The sequence below is a fragment of the Vipera berus genome (genome assembly GCF_964194415.1).
Source record: "Vipera berus genome assembly, chromosome: 2".
NCBI lineage: Eukaryota > Metazoa > Chordata > Lepidosauria > Squamata > Viperidae > Vipera > Vipera berus.
This window is the reverse complement of record NC_138203.1, coordinates 64467732-64484261: the sequence shown is the minus strand read 5'-3', so window position 1 is coordinate 64484261 and position 16530 is coordinate 64467732.

The following is a 16530-nucleotide window of genomic DNA, read 5'->3' as shown; positions in this document are numbered from 1 at the left end:
CCAGTAAAGTGCATGTATTCTGAATGAAAAAGAACTAACTGGGCTTCCGGATCTGGATCCCGGCGCAGCCAGACATGCGAGGGAATCGTTCCTCGCGTCGCCTGGATTTCTTCATCGGGGGGCCCCTGTAAAGGGGTTGAAAGTCGCCCTGGAGGGCTGACGAGCAGGGGAGAGGTATCTCCAGTCAGCGGTAGAAGGGCGGCAGCCCTCCTGTCAGCTTGGAGCTACTCTCCGAACCAAAGAAGAAAGGATCAGCCACTCCCATGGCCCATCGTTTAACTGTCTCCTGCCGAAGCCAAAATTACAATAAAGCACTTTAAAGCATTTGAAAACTGGGTGAGAATTGCCTTCTTCTTTTCCTAATTGTCTACTCTTCCTGTCAAAGCTTTCCGAATTTGTTTCCCCTTGCTAGAAGAGAGGGAAGGTTTCCCCACCCCACACCCTAATAGCGGCCTTTGTCTACATTGGGAGAGAAAAGAAAAAGCCTTGAACTACATGATACTGATTAATTCGACTTACTGCCTTTCTACCTTTGGCCCAAAATTCCTATATTAAGAGAAATGGACTGTTCTACCTATCAATCTAAAAAAGGAGACAAAAAAGAAAAATCTGTTACAGCAAGTGAATACCATTGGCAAACAAGCTTGCTTACATTTTGGACTGACCTTGGCATTAAGATAAAAACCTGAAACAGCTGGGGATGAATTTGGCTTAGACTTGTGGAGGTGGACACACTGATTTTTCTTTGAAAAATAGCCTCCACTAAGGACTATTTATAATTACTACAAAATGGAGAACGATCAGCCACAAACCTCACTTGACTATAATCTTATATTTGAAACAATCTATAGAGTCACTGAAATGTCTATCTCCAGATTAAATAATTTACATGCCAACTTTAATTTACAAACTGCAACCCAGACTTCAACTAAAGAATTTACACTTCAGAATATAACAAACTTGGAAGATACTACTATTGAGACAGAAGAATATAAGCAACAACAAAGTACTGAAAAAACTATTATCCAAAACCTGACTTTATTCAAGGAACCTACAATTATTAAAGTACAAAGAACTACTACTATGACAGACAATCCTAAAGATCAACAACAAACTAGGGAAAAACTTAATACTCAACTTTTGACCCTTTCTATAACTGAAGCCTGTAATGTCAGAAGTACACTACAGGCAAGATAGTGATGCCAACATAGAGGACGCCGAAGACCAACTAAGACAACCTGGGGAAAGACTGGACAGTCAACTACTAACTATAACACTGCATAAGATTTTCTCCTTAAAACAGATCAACCCAGATGGAAGAAGAATCCAGACTGAACTGCAGACAGAGCAAATAATAACATGGCAACAATATAATGACTATAAATGGTTCAACCTTTGTACATCGCTGATGGTTGGATGACCTCCTCTGGTGCAAATAATATGCATGCGAGCAAAGGAAGACTTACTTGGCAATTTAAAGCCCTTTGTCAGGAAACCCGACTGGCAAAAAAAGAAACCTAGAGTTAGATTTTAAAAAAATTAATTCCTAGAGAACTATTATAGGTCCTTTTGTTAATAATTAGTGACTTATTAGGATCTGAAATAGAAAATATTCATGAGATAGAATTAAAATGTGTTTAAGTACTTATTAGGCTTATTCCAAATATTATAAATTTATATATTGACATAATGGAAAATTGGCTTATGGATCCTATCTTTGATGTTAAAATTTTGGTTATGTATAAGTAGAAGTAGATTGATAAAAATAGGCTCTCTGATTGGTAACTTGTGACATATCAGGATATGAAACAAACAATGTTTATTAGGTAGAAGTTAGCTATTTAACTATTGGGTGTATGTTAGATGATACAATCTTTGGAGTAATAAAATAAGGGAATTTTGGGTTCTGAATACTATTTGGGATGTCAAAGGTTAAACTTGGATACTACAATTAACATCAAAATTAGATAAAATCTAATAACAGGATATAGATATTCTTCATTGAAATTGGACTGACAAAATCTTTTTAATTGACCATGCTATTCTTATAAATCTGTTATTTTGAATAAGTTGTATTGAATGTTGATGGAAATAGAGAAGGATGCTATGATAACATAACCCGAACTATGTATTGAAAACTCTGTTATTCAATTGATGACTACCCAGGTACCATGATGCTTTCTAGACATATAGGCTGTAAATTGAAAAAGTAATAAAAATTGTTAAAAAAAACCTGGAAGCATTCACTATGTGAAAAGATAGTTCAATAACAGCCTTTTATTTCTAATTAATCAAGAACCCATAATTTTTGAATACTAATTGTTTGTCTCATGTTTACCTTCTAGTTCTAGTAAATTTGGATTCCTATTCTAGTTTCTTTTAGCTTACTATGTGTATAAGAAATTGGTGGAAGGGGTAATCTGGCACAACATAAGAAAAAAAATCTTGAGTAGCTTTCCATCTTGGTGTAAATGATTATCTAGCCTAGAATTTTGGGAGCTGTAGTCCTATTAGTGGAGGGCATCTGGTTGGGAAAACGCTGCTTCACATACTTTTTTGCATGCCTTAGACTTGAATTCAAAAAGGCTTGATTCTGAGCTGGATTATATTGTATTTCAAGCATTTTAATACATTGCAGTGTTAATATATGGTTTTATATTGTAACTTTTTGTATTGTCATATGGAAGTGTGGATTCTGTCTCAATTTTGATTTGGATATGTTATAACTCTTAATAAAGTTTTCCATGAAAATAGTTACCGTATATACTTGAGTATAAGCCGACTCGAGTATAAGCCGAGACCCCCAATTTCACCCCCAAAAACTGGGAAAAGTTGTTGACTCGAGTATAAGCCGATCCGCCGTTCTGCATGCCTCGGAGGCTGGATCCGCGCTCTGCAAGCCTCTGGGATCCTGGGAGGCCTAATGCAAGCACCAGCCCGCCTGCCTCAGGTCTCCCCCACCCCCAGATACTGGGCTTCAGCACAGCTGGCTGTCTTGCCAAAGAGAAACATCTGGGAAGGAAAACCCTGTCTTACCTCTTTCCCAATTCTGCCTCTGCCCTTCCTCCTACCAAGGTGTTCTGGGACTAGTTCCCTAGCCTTTTGGAGCTTTTGGTGTTCGCCCATCAGCTGTCTACGGGGAGGCAACAAAGCTGCCTCTCTAGGCTTTGAGAAAAGGCCCCTTGCACAAAAGGCAGCTTCAGGACGAGCTTCCAAAAACCCTTTCCTTCCTTAACGCCCTCCCCACCTTCCCCCAGAAAGCCATATTTCTTTTTTTTTATTGAAAATTTTTATTGAAGTTACAATATTATCCCCTCCCCAACCCACCCCAGAACCCCTCCCCCTCCCCCATATTTCTTCAATAACAAAAACATAAAAAGCTGGTTGGGATGTACTCGCTGATTTCCCCCCCCCTTTTTTTAGATGCTAAAACTAAACTCTCCCTCTGCCTTCCAACCAATATCCCTTTTTAAAATCTTACCTTGGCTCCAGATGGAAGAGTAGAGGAACTAAGCTAGTAAGGAGAGAATTTTTTTCTGCAACTTTTTACTCCTGAAGTAGTAGTAGTAGTAATAGTAGTAGTAGGAATAATAATAATAAATCCCTAAAAGTTGTGCCAGAAAATGGAGGACGCTGGGTCTTTGCAAGTTTTAGCTGTCTGTCAGACTGCCTGAAAAGGGCGGCCTTCAGGCAGCCAGGCGGACAGCTAAAGCTTGCAAAGACCCAGCGTCCTCCATTTTCTGGCATAACCTTCGGAGATTACTTTTAAAAAAAAACAAAAAACCTTCAGAGGAAAAACAGCTGCAGAAACATTTTGTCTCCTTGCTGGCTTGGTTCATCTACTCTTCAGCCAGGAGGGAGTCCAAGGCCTAGAGAAGGAGAGCTTTGCAGCATCCCTATGGACAGCTGATGGGCAGACAGCTGAAAGAAGCAGGCAGGCAGGGCGCGGAGGAACGGAGACCTGCAGGTCTCGGACGGCGGTGGCTTGGGAGAGGTGCGCGCGATCCCGGAAGCACCAAAGCCTCGGCCGCGCACAAGTCCTCGGTAAGTTTTTTTGTTGACTGGAGTATAAGCCGAAGTGGAATTTTTCAGCCCAAAAAGTGGGCTGAAAAATTCGGCTTATAGTCAAGTATATACGGTACATACTTAAAAGCCTCTATTTTACTGATAAATGTATATTCCAGAAAATAGGCACTTTAAACACTTAAAGAATGATAGTACAGTGTTAACAAAATATAATACTAATTCTAATCTGAACTGGCATATTCCTGCATGCTTATTCTCAAAGATGGAAATAATTATATATGATAGTAATTTTATGTCAAAATACTGTAAAATATTCCCTTATACAAATATATGTTACTATTGGAATTATTTATTATTTACATAAAGGAATTGGAGTTCTATAAGGAAATGATGAACCAACACATTTCAAAAAAACAGAGGCATTAATTATTCTGATTTAGTCCCTGAAGTATCCCGATCCTTCATGATTTCATGACGGTTGTTCTTATTCTCCCTGAAATTAGTATCTACTTCTCAAGCATATCCTATTACTGAGCCTAAGAAACTACTATTTTTTGTGGCATCTGCTATGAGTTCCCTAAGCATTGTAATTAATTATCAATTACTTTATACGTAGATGATACCATTTTGAGAAGTAGACTTAGAAGGGTTCATAATGAAAGAAAAAATGTTAAATATAAATATGTCATGTTATATTAAGTCATGTTATATAAAGTCTTCTAAGTCTTTACTTCTACTTCTCAAAATGGTATCATCTATATATATCCCATATTTTCGACCTCCATTTTTAATTCCATGTCTTATTTCTTTCAATCCTATCACTTATCTTTACTGGTTAAGTGAAACAGATATGATGTCAGCATCCATCTTTGTCTATGGTGCACATACCAACCCATAATATATGTACTATGATATTGTCCCAAATTGTTTATCCAAGTCTAGTTTGTATAATGTCTTTCCTTAAAAAGATTCCTCAGAAGACTACTATAATCAGGTGTTAAGCGGTGAATGCTCCAACACTGGAAGTTTTTAAGAAGAGACTGGACAGCCATTTGTCCGAAATGGTATAGGGTTTTCTGCCTGAGCAGGGGGTTGGACTAGATGACCTCCAAGGTCCCTTCCAACTTCATTATTATTAAAGGTAAAGGTAAAGGTTCCCCCGCACATGCGTGCTATATTATTATTATTATTATTTATTATTATTATTATTATTATTATTATTATTATTATTATTATTATTATTATTATTTATATTTTTAATGTAGTCTATATTCTAGCATGATCTGTATAATCAGAAGTCTTGCTGTAGTAGGTAAAGCAAATATAAACCTGCTTCTTAAATTTTCTTGCTCTCTAGTTTATCCATCTTATCTTAGCTATCAGAAGTTACATCCCTTTGCCTTTTTGAAATCTGTTCATTTCCATTTCCTTATAGCAGGGCTTTTCAACCTTTTCACCCATTGTACCACTTTTAGGATATGGTAACATCCGAGTACCACCAGTCACCTAGCAAGGTGTCAAAAACTTGATGACTAAAAAAAAAAGGAAAAAAGTGATGGAAGTACAGGTAGTCCTCGACTTACAACAGTTCGCTTAGTGACTGTTTGAAGTTACAATGGCACTGAAAAAAGTGCCCCCCAAGCCACAGCCGAGCAAGACACCTGCCTGCCCGCCCGGCGGTGCTCTTCCTCCTGTCCACGATTTTCATTGTTGTGAGCATTTCTGTTGAGGATTGGCAGCGGGGGTGAGGTGGGGGGAGTGTTTGGTTTTTATTTCGCCCCCCCCCTTTGCTGGGTGGTTGCAGCAGGTTTTGATCACTTTACATGAACCTGGGACACTGTGACTGTCATAAATATGAATCAGTTGCCAAGCATCTGAATGTAAATCACAAGACCCTGGAGATGCTGCAACATTCCAGCTGATCGGTGCTTCTTCTGGGCTCAGCAGAAGCGCCAGGATCAGCGCCGCGCTCCAGCTGGAGCCTGGTGCTGATCCTGGCGCTTCTGCTGAGCCCTGACAACCCTGCAGCTCCAGCCATCTCTCGCTCAGGCTTGTGCGGTGCTGCCACCAGCTCATTCCTCTCCCCCTCTACTGCTTGCCAGGTGCCAATGTACCACAGGTGGTACCCGTACCACTGGTTGAAAAGCCCTGCCTTATAGGACTCCATTTTTGTTAAGTAAAAAACATTGCTTGAATGAGGATCTAGTGCAGTGGCTTCATAATTTCCACATTCCCTTGCATATGTCTTCTTTTGTATATGTACTACTGATCTTTCCCAATCTGGAGGCTCACAATCTTGTTCCATATTTTTGCCATTGACCTAATAGCATTTGTAACTGCCTTTCCCCCTGTAGATTTAACAGTTAAATCACCATTTCATCCGTTCCTGCTCCTTTCCTATCTGACTACTTTTCTATTACCTCTTCTATTTGACCTCAAATAAGCTAGCTAAATCTGGTGAACAGTACCCCAGACCTCCAAAGTAAGCAAGGCCAAAACTGTTTGTACATCTGTTCTTTCCTTGTGTTAATGCCAAAATGTCCAAAACTAAAATTCTATCTTCATAATACACTGAACAAACAAGCCAACTACCTTTCAGCTTAGCATGTTATGCAAACTAAGCCCATGTGATATGGTTCAGTGTGTCATATGAACAGTCATTAAATGAACTGTCAAGGTAAAAATCACCTTTGTAGAGGGCGACGGACCGTGCTTCAGAGAATGCATGATACACTTGCAGGAAGGCAAGAAAAACAAGACGCATAATCTTACTAAATACCTTTTACTTACAAAAATATAAAAACTAAATATATATTATACAGAGCTAGCTGGGCTACATCCTAACGTAACAGTCAGTAACAGCAAAGAGAATAAAACAATACAGATAACAACCCAGAACTTTCTCTAGACATGCGCAATAAACAGACTGAAACCATAACATAGCTAGTCATATGGGATTCACTATGGTTACCAGATAAGTTATCACAACAGGTGCAGAGAGCAGGGAAAAAATGTACAGTTAGAAATGAACTTTCTGACGAACAAAAAAAAAAACGTGCAGTGACATTCCCCTCCTTTCGTCAGCAAAGTGAAGACTCAAGTAAGGCACATCTTCTCACGTAGATACTCATGCTGGGCTGTAGGAAGTGGTTTGTTCAGCATGTCAGCAATTTGATCACGTGTAGGCACATACTGTAATGTCACAAAACCTTGTTTAACCAGTTGCCTTATATTTTGATATCGGATGTCAATGTGTCTGGACCTTGAACCTGTAAAACGTGTTTCAGAAATATAAACCACAGATTCATTATCTTCCATCACTGTGATTGGTCGAATCGGATGTGTCCAGATATCTGTGACTAAAGCATCAAACCAGGTTAAAGAATTGCATGCATCAGACACACAAGCATACTCAGCTTCTGTAGAGGAACAAGAAACAAGATTCTGTTTACGCACATGCCAGTAAACAGGACATCCATTTAAAAACATCATGTAACCTGATGTACTTTTCCGTGACTTCTTATCACTCGCCCAATCTGAATCTGCAAAACAACATAACTCTGCATAGTCAGTATGTGTGGGTTCCAACAACAACTTCATGTCTTTGGTGTGTTTTAGATACCTCAATAACTTTTTAACACATGTCCAATGAAACTGTTTTGCCTTGCCTACGTGTCGTGATAAAAGATTAACACTAAGTGCAATGTCGGGTCTAGTCCAACTACTAATATACAGCAGCGACCCAATGACTGAGCGATATAGTGTTTGATCTTCGAACTCAGGACTTGGTTCATGTGCCAAAATGTGAAAGTCGGTTTGCATGGGTATACTCACAGGTTTAGCATCCTCCATGTTACAGTGATGTAACAGTTGTTCAATCTTCTCTTCTTGTGTGAGACTAAACCCCTTCTGAGTTTTGGCAATTTGAACACCTAAATAAGTGTTAATACATCCTAAACACTTCAATGTGAAAAACTTTTGTAAAGCTTTAGCAAAAACCTCACTCATCTGCTTATTTGGACCAATATAAACAATATCATCGACATAAACAAGAATTATCTCATACCTATTACCGGATCTTTTGGTAAACACGCATTCATCTGTTTCGGACTTAATAAAGCCCATTGAATTTAGTTTGTCAGAAAGACATAAGTACCACATTAAACCAGACTGTTTCAGACCATAAAGACTTTTGTGTAGAAACCAGGTATCCCCTTCTTGCTGTCTGAAACCTGGAGGACCTTTGACGTAAATTTCTTCATCAAGATCAGCGTGTAGATAAGCCGTTTCAACGTCGAACTGGAAAACCTCTAGGCCAAGGATAGTTGCAGTGGCTAAAGCAATTTTCACACTTTCAGTTCGCACCGTGGGTGAGTATGTATTTGTATAGTCCTCAGGATAACGTTGAGCGAAACCCTGGGCTACGAGTCTGGCCTTGTACAACGACTCACCATTCGGCTTCTTTTTGATCCTGTAGACCCATCGAGTACCAATAACTTTCTTGTTTGCTGGAGGGCCTGCGGGCGTAAATACTTGGAGTTTCTTTAGACTGTCCATTTCAGCCTGCATCGCCTCAAACCATTTATCTTGTTCTGATTCAGGAAGATGTTTGATCTGTGTGAACTTCTCAGGTGGAAGTGTAACATTACAAATCAAAGGTACAGGTGTTTTTGTTACTTGCCACGAATACCGTTTTGGAGGGATTCCCTTTGTGGTCCTCTTGGAACGTCTCGGGCCAACCGTCCATTCTTCTTCCGTGTCGTCCTCGTCTTCATCATCGTCGCCAGCAGCAACATCGGCGGCTTGCGAAGACGGAACAGTAGGTTGAGAAGAACTCGTGGAAGGAACATTCTCCTGTGCATCTTGATCATCAGGTTGCGTGGCATCAGCAACATCATCTCTAGGAAAATAAACTCCAGGATCGTTAGAATGAATCCTGGACCAGTCAGCATCTTCCTCAAAAGTAGCAGATTGTGAAACCACAATAACATGATGAGAGTCAATGTATTTGCTCCATTTTGAATTATCATCAATGCCCATAAATCTCATCCTTTTTGCTGCAGGACCCCCTTTCTTTCTTTGGGCTAAAGGAATATTCACCATAGCATAGGAACCAAAAATATGGAGATGTGAGAGATCAGGCTTGTGTCCATACAACATGAAATAAGGGGTCTGATTTATCGCACTACTCCAAATACGGTTGATGATATGGTTAGCATATTTGATAGCTTCACCCCAGTATGGAAGACTGAGGTTAGCATCTTCAAGGAGGCAACGCATCATGGTTTGCAAAACCCCATTTCTGCGTTCTGCCACCCCATTTTCAGCTGGAGTATAAGGAGCAGATGTCTGATGTACTATCCCATTCTCACGCATCCAGTCCTGGAAACGCTGAGACATGAATTCAGCACCACGATCACTCTGGATTCTGGCAATGTTGACCTCGAATTGGGTATAGACAAGACTAGCAAAGTCTTTAAAGATCTGAAAGGTCTCAGATTTTTCTTTCATAGGATATACATATCCATATCTAGAATAATTATCAACGATTGTCAAGAAATATCTTTTACCACCAAGTGTTGGTGCAAAAGGACCAACTATGTCAGTGTGTACCAAATCAAAAATGCGTGTTGACAGGCGTGTAGCGCGTTTTGGAATTGCTGCTGCCTTGGATTTGGCTTTCTTGCAGACAGCACAGTCCAAAAACACCTTACACCCCTTTAGATCCAAACCTCTTGCGAACTCTGGCATCTTCTTCAGAACACGGAAACTGGCATGACCCAATCTTCTGTGCCACTTATGGATACACCTGGAATGCAAAGGTTTACCTGTTAGTGAATTCTCAACATTAGCATTTTTGTTAGGAACCCCAGGCTTGCTGTGAGCAACCTGTGTCTTTTTTGTATTTTTATCATTATTAGGAACCTTTGGAGTAGCAACAGGATCTCTCTCTGGGACGTCTTTCTCTGGGCCTGTGCTTTTTGGAACGTGTATACTTGCCTGCTCTTGCTGCTTAGACTTTGGTTTTAAATAATAAACACCACCAATCAACATGGTTTCAGCAACAATATCTCCGTCTTTGACTATATAACTTGCTTTTTCAAGATGGTGGACCTGAAAATGAGAAAACCTAGACAAATGACTCTGACTAAGCAAATTACTACTGGCAGACGGAACATAGTAAACATTTGGAATGAGAGCATCAAGCTCTTCAATATAAACAGTTCCTTTTCCCATGACCTGAACAGGATGATTGGAAAAAGAATAAAGTTCACGAAGTTCAGGTTCAGGCTCGTGCATCTCAGTGTAAAGCTCTTTTCTGTAGGTAACATGTAATGCTGCTCCACTGTCTAAAGTCCAAAGAAGTCGTCTGTCGTACTCTGGTTGAGGCTGTGGATCGTTGGTCACAACCAATGTGGCAAGTGGAGCTTGTGGATCACGCCTGGAACCACGACCACGACTTTGTCGTCCGCCTCTACCTCTGCCTCCTCTGGAATCTGTTCCTCTGGGCTGGTATGTGACGGGCGCTGGAACTCGTTGGGGACAATCCCGGGTGGCATGTCCCACACGATTGCAGATGTAGCATCTTGGCATCCTTGGAACGTAGGTCCTTCCACGGAAGGCACGCCTCGCTGAAGCTCTTGATGCAGGTGGTTCCCTTAAATGTGGCGCAGCTTGCATAAGTGCCTCTTCTTCGGCTAAAATTCTGCATACATGATCCACTGTGCGTTGAGCAATAGGCACTTGATTAATCTTGGAAATAGCATCTTTCCACTTATGATTCAAAGAATTGATGATAATGCTGATCATTTGAAAATCATCAATAGGATAGCCTTTTTCACCCAGTTCTTTTCTAATACCTTTCATTTTAGTCAAATGTGCTCCAATATGTTCACCAGGTTTTAATCTGGAACCATGGAACTCAGACAAAAGTAAACATGTAGACTCAATTGATGTAGGCCGATAACATGCCTCTAACTGAGTCCAAATTTGTTGGGCAGTTGCATCTTGTGAAAACGTGAGCTGCAATTCAGTGTCCATTGACATCAATAATGTTGTGCATGCTCTATTATCCAAGTCCCATATGTCAGGAGTCCATGGCTGGGCAGGAGGATTAAACACCATCATGTGAGTACCTTCTCTGCGTAGCAAAAGTCCAACCTCACTGACCCATGCCCTGTAATTCTGTCCTGACTTCTTTAATTTTGAGTCACCAGCCAGTGGTACAATGGAAGGTGTTTGATGAGGAATATACAATTGAGGTACTGGCTGTGCAGGTTGTGCAATCCGACCATAACCTGCAGGGGGCACCAGTGGCGTCCGTGCCTGGACATGCGGCAGTTGCATTGAAGCTGCCGGTAGTCTTGGTGCTGGCTGTGACTGTCTTTGAGCTGCTATTCCACCCTGGCCAGCAGGAGACGCTGGCGCTGGGGCTGGTGCATTAGCATAATCTGCAGATGACACTGGCCTTCGCATATAAGAACCCGGTGGCAATTGCATGTGGGTTACATATGGCTGTGCTCTGCCAGGTAGAGGGGCTTGCATAGAAGCAATATTAACAGAAGAAGCAACAGTAACAGGAATCCTAGCACCATCAGGGACTGGAGCCTCAGATAACGGCAGAAATCTTGTATCTCTGAGCAAAGATTCCTCCATCGACAATTGCGAGAGTGAGAGCTCCAATTCATGTCTTAATGCAGCTTCACCAGTAGATGGTGCTATAACATTTGCTTCAGGCATCACTGTGGCTCTGTATGGCCTTTGGGACAGCCCATAATCATGTGACATAGGAGCCTCCGGTTCCCAATCGTCTTGCATGACACTCAATGATGGGCGTGACTTAGGCTTTGGGAAAGAAGGAGGCAATATGGCTTCTCCTTGTGGGTGTGGCAATATGGCCGGTTCATGCTCATAATTCCTCTCATATTGCTGAACCATTGACACATATTTCTTTGCCTGCTGCAAACGCCTTTCAAAAACCCCAATTTGTTCACAGTAGCCTTGCATAGCCCTATCTCGCATAGTTTGCTTGGGGCTTGAAGGAGCAGAAGAAATTTTCTTTGGCTGAACTTTAGGTTTCGCTCCAAGCCTTTGAAATTCATCTTGAGCCCCTGGAGTGTGAACATTTCCAAAAGCAGCTGCCAGGGAGCTTGGAAAAGTAGAAAAAGGAGTGACTGACCCTGCATCGTAGACAGGAGCAGGTGCGTCTTCTCCAAGGCGTGTGGCCGAAGCTATCGGAGTCCTTAAGGTCGAAGGGAGATGCCCAACAGACAAGCTCCTGGCCTCCCGTTTCAGCCGTGGCTTCCTTCCTGACATGTTTCAGCAGTTAATCACCGCTGCCTCACTAGCACTAACTGATAACAGCCGCAGAAACATGCATCTCCAAAAACATAAATCAAACCATTCTCTGCTACCAAAATGTCAAGGTAAAAATCACCTTTGTAGAGGGCGACGGACCGTGCTTCAGAGAATGCATGATACACTTGCAGGAAGGCAAGAAAAACAAGACGCATAATCTTACTAAATACCTTTTACTTACAAAAATATAAAAACTAAATATATATTATACAGAGCTAGCTGGGCTACATCCTAACGTAACAGTCAGTAACAGCAAAGAGAATAAAACAATACAGATAACAACCCAGAACTTTCTCTAGACATGCGCAATAAACAGACTGAAACCATAACATAGCTAGTCATATGGGATTCACTATGGTTACCAGATAAGTTATCACAACAGGTGCAGAGAGCAGGGAAAAAATGTACAGTTAGAAATGAACTTTCTGACGAACAAAAAAAAAAACGTGCAGTGACATGAACCATGTACAAATGCATCTTGTGAACACAGCACACTCGTGGATAAGAACAAGTCATGTATCCGCATACTTCTATCATGGTCCTCATCGTTGCTAACACTCTATCACAGCCACAATATCATTGGTTCAGCATGTTCAAAATCCCCTCTGATATGGGAACTCTGATGACACCTTGTTTCAAATCCCTAGACTTCTAACAGCTTCACATACCTATTTGAAAGTTATGAGATAGAATGCAGAAGATCTTTCCTACTCCAATTTGCTTTCTGGGACTGACTCATCATATAGGAGATATGTAGATATAGTGGTGCCATCTTGATGTACAAGAATGCCAGTGAGAACAAAGTAACAAATGTCATTGTTCCCTGATAGGACCAACACTTTATGTATTGCTCCATGTAGTAGTTGTTGTTCTCTTTGTGCTTACAAGTTTCCAGTGTTGTTTTTGGTTGAATTGTAAGTTACCTTAGAACATTTTAATATTAGAAAAACAGAACATATTTCTGACATTTCAAAAGAATTGCAGAGAATATCTCAAGGAATAGTATGCCTTGCTTGGTTTCCAAATGTTTCCTATTCCAGAATAGGAAAAGTGGCAAAGAATAGTCCAGACTTTGGGGATAAAATGGTTGTGCTAATAATAGATTGTAGTAGGTTGTCTTCTTTCCCACGACTGTACATTTTTCCTGGATCCTTTATACATTCCTAATGTTCTAAGCAACATGTTTTGTTTTCTATAGCTATTCTTTAATGTTACATTAATTTTACTATGTGATTCAGCTTTATTTCTTCTTATTTGGATAAAATTCCACAAGGCAATCAGTGTGATGTCTGGTTGCAGTAACATTGGTAAACATGAAGCTCTATCAAATGTAATATTTTGACATAAGCTTACATGACTGCATTGTACAACTTATCAACACATTTGTTTTTACTGAATTAGTTCTCATATGTACAGTACATGCTGAATTTTGAAAAATAAATTGTTTCTGTAGCTCAGAATCATTAGCTTCAGGGCTTCCTGGCACAGAGGAAGATTGCATGGTGAAGTCTATTTATATATCATTGAGCATTGAAATATTAAAAGAATATCAAAATCATGACGTATTTAAATATGTTGCTTTAAAAATTATAAGACAATAATGCTTTGACACTCTCCCAATCACTTCCTCTCCCCACCAGAATAAAACTCATGATTTCATTAGGATTAGAGTTGGGCAAGAAGCAATATAACATTCACTTTTAGTAATCACAGTTTAAGAAAATAATAAAACCTTCCAAATTCATAATATAAAAACTTTTCACGAGAAATAAATTTAAAACCATTTTACATGGGAAGTAGCTTAATATTATATAATTCCTAAAATCTGTTTTCAGTAATTTTCAAAGTCATTTTATTCATTTATTTTGAACTGCTCTTTGTAGCAGCAAGTGTAAAAACTTCTCATTTTGCTACTGGATTTTTTTAGGCACAGCAGGAACAAATTGTGATAGCAATCCATGTTTTGGTGAGCTGCAATTCTATTAGAACTTGGATGAGATGAACAATTGTAGCCTTGGTGGAGCAGTGGGCTAATGCCTCCTTAAGTAACACCAGCTGCCTGCAATTAGTGCAGGTTCACATCCCACCAGGCTCAAGGTTGACTCAGCCTTCCATCCTTCCGAGGTAGGTAAAATGAGGACCCAGATTGTTGGGGGCAATAAGCTGACTTTGTAATAATGCTGCTTGCCCCCCCAAAGCCCTAATAAGCAGGCATATACATAGAATGAAGGCTATTGCTAAGCACATTGATTGTGCTTAGATTGTAAGCTGCCCTGAGTCTTCGGAGAAGGGCGGGATATAAATGGGATTAAAAATAAAAAATAAATAAAAAATAAAATTTATGGATGTGGAAGGGTTTTTTTGGATACGTTAACCTTTTGGTTTGCCTGCACTCTCTTTTGTCCTTAAAATTATTTCACAACAGCTCTATGAGCTCTTGATTTTAAAAAGGTTGTACTTTTTATGGCATATGTTCAGAAGTGAATGCCAAGCTAATTTTATTTTCTAGGCTTCTAGCTCTTTCAAAATCATGTTACAAGTTTTTTTAGTATTATTCATCTATTTAAACTTCCGATCATTTGCATTGTAGTGTGGTGTTATACTGAATATGTTTACATTTAATTATAGCTTATATGGTAGCTTCTTATTGCAAGTAACATGCTATAAATCTTCCAAAAAGAATGTATTATTTATAGCTAGAGATATATCTAATGGCTTCACAGAGTTGATTATATTATATAATAGGCACAAATCAGCCAGTCACATTTAAGTTAAGTACATGGATGTATGGTTAGAAGCAAAGAAAAATCAGTACTAGCTACCCTGTATCTTAACCTACCTTTCTCAGTTTCATCCTCTGTGATTTAATGATTATACTGGATTTAATTACTGGGTTGCCGTATTATTTTCTCTGCTACATCACCCCTCTCCACATACACACACACACACACACACACACACCTGCAAAATAAATAAAATAGCCCTGGATTACATTAAAAGCTTGACTGCTTCATTTCCATCCCCGTTCACAGTTAGAGGAAAACATTGATGAGCACTGATGTTACTAATCAGCTAATCTGCAGGCAAACAACTAAGTTCAGAAAACACCAAAGCTTACAGAGTTTACTGTTTTCCAAATATGGAAAAATATGTAAGACCATTAAGTGGCTGGATTTTTACAACACAAGAATAAATGTAGAGGGCTGGATAAAGCCAGCCAAAGTGGCCTTTTTATAATTCAAGGAAATGAGACCCTAGGTAAGTAAATCATGGATCAATTAGCCATAGGACAGGGGTAGGCAACCTTTTATGACTCGTGGACTTCAACTCCCAGAATTCCTGAGCTAGCCATGCTGAGGGGAAAGGGAGAGGTTTCCATGCTAAGCCATGCTGGCTCAGGAATTCTGGGAGTTGAAGTCCACGAGTCATAAAAGAGCCAAGGTTGCCTACCCGCCATAGGATAACCACATCATGCAAAAAGAAAAAGCCACATTCCTACAGCTGCAATTTACAATATGGAAAAAGAACAAACTTGTTTAATTATGAGTAGGGTTCTCAAACTGAAATCAGACAATGCAGTGGGTGCATAAAGACTGCAAAGCTGAAATATGACTTTTGCGCAGGTATAAAGATTCAGTTGGGGGGGGGGAACCCAAGAATTTCTCTATTTTCTGAGTTGGTTTGTGGAAAAGAACGGCGAAACTCGGTATCTCGAAACTATTACAATAAAAGCCCAATTTTCCTCAAGCAATTCAAGCAGTTACAATCTGGGTTGCCAGCTGGATTTTCTAAAAAAATAACTTGAGAAATTTCACATTTCAAATAAACCCAACTCAAATAATCCCAGATTCTACACACATTTAAAAAAAAACAAGATTAAATCCACAAAAAATAGTTTTAAATAAATTATTTGACCTACTTAATACACAGAATATATTGTATAGCAAAATTTAGAGTACATTACATTATAAAATGAAAAAAATGTAGAAACTCGGGCAGGCATACCCATTAAAAAAGAAAAAATCCAGATCTGACTTTAAAACCCAGTTATTGCCAAGCGTAATTACCATTCGGAGCAGCGAGAGTTCCAGCAAAAAAAAAAAAACAGCGACAGGAAATCCGGGCTGCGTTCTGCGGCTCCTTCTC